The 5,068-nt window shown below is 31.5% G+C and overlaps 1 long non-coding RNA gene across 1 annotated transcript; it reads left to right on the top strand.

Moving 5' to 3' along the window:
- Window positions 1-1,442: 1,442 nt before the first annotated feature.
- LOC147065382 (uncharacterized) lies at window positions 1,443-2,951 on the top strand. The gene is made up of 2 exons (XR_015071782.1): window positions 1,443-2,081; window positions 2,672-2,951. It is a non-coding gene; the product is annotated as an uncharacterized LOC147065382 (long non-coding RNA).
- The last annotated feature ends 2,117 nt before the right edge of the window (window positions 2,952-5,068 follow it).

Genomic DNA, 5,068 nt, shown 5'->3' with positions numbered 1-5,068 from the left:
ATATTTTTATTTCTAGTGTAATATTGTAATTAAAATTTATAATACTTACTTATCTGCCGACCCGCGATGGATAAGTGGTAAAATGTCCATTTATGAAGTTTCAGGTATCGGATTCTTAGCTTGGGTCAGGAAAATTCACATGATGTTTGGACTCAGAGAATAGACCTAATAGTAGGTTGAACAAGTGACTAATATGCATTCTGTAAAAAATCTATGAAGAAACCTCTTCGTTAGAGGATGACGATCCAGACTAGATTGTAGAGTCAAAAATAGAATAGATTCTTACTTCTAACGGATCAATGGAATGTATGCATTCAGTTTGAAAAAAAATCATAAAAATAGAAAATCAAAAATAAGGGTCCTTGCACGGATGTATAGTAGTTATTGTATGTTATATGAATCAATGCCAAACAAAATTGCATGCAGGTGATGTTTTTGGCGTAAAGTCAAATTTATGAGAAAAATTAATGTCAGGAAATTTGTACATTATTACCAATTGTATCACTAGCCTTAATTGATAAAGCTGGCTGGATTGTGATGGATGTGGGCGCAAGTACCATTCAGTTTTTTTGTTTGGATTTTCTATGTATGTTTCTGAAGATGTTTCAAATTATTCTATATCTATATCGAAGGTTTAATTTCTTCTTTTGTGGAACTACAGCCCATGGTGGACCTTGGTCACCTCAAGCAAACTCCTTCATTCTGGTTGGTCCCCAGCATTTGCATGTCTTTCTATATAGTCGGAAATATTGCCATGAGTCAAGCAAAGTATTCCAGTATTGTTGGAAGGATATTTCTTAACCTGAAATGTCACTTCATTACAATTATTGTCATTTTTACTCTCATGATCTTGATACCGGATGAAAGTCTCCCACAGGAGATCACCTCAAAGGGCGGACCAAACCATCATCTTTCCCAAAACACCACAGCCTACGTCCACTCTTCGCGGTTCTCGCAACCCTCGGCCGAGCGGAGGTGAAAGTGAAAGGTGTTTTTTAACCCTTAGAAGAATTAAATCGTTTTTAAGAAATAACATGAACCAGGACAGACTTAATTGTCTATCTGTGTTAAGCATCGAGAAAAAAGTTTTACAATCAGTTCCAAACTTTAATGAGAATGTGATTGAGGTGTTCGCTAAGCAGAAACAACGCCAAATTGATCTTCTTTTTACATAAGGTAAAAAAGTTTTTAGTGCACCCCCTATGAAAGCAATTTTGGTAACCACCGGCCGCCACTGGTGTGGAGGACAATTGTAGAGGAGGCCAAATCCCGCACCGAGATGTAGTGCCGAGAAAGAAGAAGAATTATTTCTGAGTTCCCTGGTTAAATGTGTGATAATGTGTAGTTGTTGCCTCCAGTTCAAAAGTAATATTGGCATCTCACTAAATCTTGTTTCACTTTGGTTGCGTGTTTTGAGGTTTCACAATTAAAAGAATTGTTTTGACTGATAATCCCAATTTATTGCATAAACACAGATATAATAATTACAATGATAAATTATTAGGACAATTTAAAAATTAATTGCTATTATTATATCCAATAAGCTGGTTAGGTTGGGTTCAGAACTTCTCGACACCCATACAAGTATTTATTATTTATCCTAGTGATACAGTTAAAATAAATTTACTTTATGTTTATTTATCGTAATATTTTAACGCTGTTTGACAGAAGCAGATATGTTGATGAATAAATAAACCGTTTTCGGACATACTCTATTACAAGTTACCGCTCAATCATAAATCATAAACCACAATAGGCGTCAAAACAAAATGTGAAATATCTTTTAAACACAATAAATTAAATAATCTGTGTGTGAAAATAAAAGGGAGATAAGTAAGAAAAATGCGGAACTGAGAAATTGTCAAAATTAATCATAAAAAAGGACTAATTGAATCAATGCTGATGAATTACTAAAATTCATACAAAAACATTGAAGTTCCCATACAGTCATTCAAAATACAACCTTTTTTTGACTCTTCTGAAAACTAGTAATTTTAGACTTACCTCCTGTTTCCTTTCACACACATACTAGTTAATCATAATGAATTAAATCAAAGCATTCAAATTTATGATACACAGCAGTGGCGAAGGGTGGAGGTAGGCTGTTAAGATCCGCCATAGACAGTGCATATCAAACTTTTTCAGACATACATATTTTTTTTCATTGAAATAAGACTACATTTTACAGACAGTGTTGGTTAGTTTTTAAAATTTAATTAAACCCTGAGAAACCAAGCCATTATAGATAATAGTCAAAAAAATACATGTCTATCTATAAAATATCTAACATTATACAATTAAATCATACATAACTTTGAATATTTTATAAATAGAATAATATTTTTTATTAATTATAGTTTGGTTTAGGCAGGGCTTAATGAATTAAAAAAATTAACCAACAATATGTGTAATATGTATTTTTAATCCAACAAAAACAAATAACTATGAATGAAAAAATGAGTACAATTTTGTCGTATTGCCCAAATTAGACCAAAACTATTATGGTTTCGTTTAGGCATGGTTTAATTGATTTTTAAAAACCAACTAATACCGTCTGTAAATTGTAGTCTTAGTTCAATAAAAACAAATAAATATAACTAAAAAAGTTTAGTGTGCACTATTTATAGCGAATCTTAACAGCCTACCTCCACCCTTCGCCACTGATACACAGACTATGTACATAAAATAATAGAATCTCTCAGTGAAAATATTTTAGTTAGGTACATTTAAGTGTACCATTATGGCGAACTTTGAGCATGATCATTAAAAATTAGTACCATTTGAACCTTACCAGCGTGTTCACAATATCACAATAGACCAATATGTTAAAAAATACTCCAAATAATCATCTCATAGAACATTTGATTGATAACCATGTGGTCTACGAACAAACCACCATTAATTACTTTGATATTCTTCAATAGCATTGACTAATAAAATCAGGCTTTTAATTGAAATAAACTAAAATTAAAAAAATTGTAATTATTTTTGAAAATTATTAAAATAGGAGACAGTTAAGGTCTACAGAAATTGGTTTGATAATAATTATAAAGTAATTTGATAATGAAAATATTAGCACACCAGTAATCTGTTGATGACATCTCGTCATATTGCTAATGATTGAAACAGATTCCTTCCCTGAATAAACGTTTCTAAATAAGATGTAGTATTATTATCTGCCAAAAGTATTAAAAGCGTAGATAAGATAATAGCTATTTTTCATATCTTCAAAGGCGTAGAGAAAGTTGTACATACAAACTTTCAATAATATTGGAAACCTGTAACATTTTAACGTGAAGACTAATCAACACCTACGTATAAGGTCAGAACTGGAAAAATGACAACTTTTCCGTTGTAGTACGATTTTAATAAATTTTAATGACACCACAACTTTAATTCAAATGCTGGAATCGTATTTTTTAGTTATGCCTATAAAATATTGACTGAATTTGTTTTTTTTTCAATAATCATTGTTTTATTATCATTAAAATTATTTTATAAAAGGCAATTAAGTCAAAATATCCAAAAATACATTCCCGACCTTTACGTAGGTGTTTTAATGTTCAATGCAACATCCCTGATTGCTACGGAACACAAATGAATGACATATTTATATGAATACATTCGCTATCTTGGAATCAGACTGTAGTATCTCGAAAAAATACAGTTTTGAGTAAACTACATACACAACTTCTTTCACTATTCTAAACTGTCATACCTAAATTTTATTTTATTCTGGAGTTATTTTTCTTATTGTACCATCTCTTAACGGAGGTCGGCCACCATCAGGGCGATCTTTACTCTATCATCTGCTATCCAGAAGTTTGGTAGCGCTGCACTGGTACCAATTACGGAGGTTCTCGAGCCACAAAATGTGGCATTATCCTCTGTTATGTTTATCATTCATCCTTGGATAACTAGTTAGAGAATACTGTACTGTTGTCCTCTCATAATGTGGCAGAGGTACTCTCGCTACGTACAACATCAACGTTTGTCACCCAGTCAGTTCAAGAAATTTTGAAGATGTGTCTATACAGCCAGACCGCCTTAACTCTCCGTAATATCTCATGGTTTAGCGTTCAGTTATTTACAAAAATATAGTCTTACTTTTAAAAAACTATGTGTATACACCCGCAAACCGTAGCAAAATATTTACTACAGTTTCACTTTCCAATTGATACATCTACACAACTGTCAGACGTCTGTTCCATCAGTGTGGTTTCTGAGCACATACTACAGTCTGGTTCCAGGATGGTGATATCACCATTAAAAGTGATTGAGTTCTTCAAAAATATCTTCATCAAGACGCGTTAACGGTCACATTACTCCAGATTTATTGACGTCACCAAACATCGACAGCGATGCAAATACTATAATAAACTAATATAATAAGCGACAACCACAACAGTTTGTGACGTGTGAACTAGAATAGAACATAAATTTACTATTGAACTACGTTCTGTTAAATTATCCTGGCTTTGTAAATTCATAGTACGCTGATACATAACGATAGCATCGTTATTTGTTACATTTCTAAAATACCCACTTCTGTCAAATGCAATTAACATCAATTTAATGGATTCAAAAAATATTGATAATTGCCGATGTCGAATTGTGTGATGAAATTATTCATAGATATATGGAATGGTGATAGCACATTATTAAATATTTGATAAGCATCATATAAATACAATTATGTATGTATTGTGTTAACCTTATATTGATTTAATAGAAAATTTTGAATTTTGTCCATTAAATTTATTTAATAATAATAATTGTATTTTTGATTATGATAAAAAACAGTGTTTACTATCTTAAAAATACTTTCCGATACCACAAAAAATTAAATGAAATTCAAAACATCACCTCAAATGAACAATTATCACAAGAACAAATTCGATTCAAATTATATTTGGCTATTGTGAATGCATCTTCATTTCAATTTGCAATATTTTCTAAAGGTGAAGGTGTGGCATAATCCTTTCAAAGCTAATCAGAATTTAACCATGAATATTAACAATACCCATGACATCTATAAACACTGGCAGTATTGATTATTGTTAAATAA

Source organism: Rhyacophila brunnea, unplaced genomic scaffold (genome assembly GCF_057557595.1).
Source record: "Rhyacophila brunnea isolate RB1 unplaced genomic scaffold, BYU_Rbru_1.0 scaffold_6, whole genome shotgun sequence".
NCBI lineage: Eukaryota > Metazoa > Arthropoda > Insecta > Trichoptera > Rhyacophilidae > Rhyacophila > Rhyacophila brunnea.
Note: the sequence above shows the minus strand (reverse complement) of the source record. Positions and strands in the feature narration are given on the sequence as shown.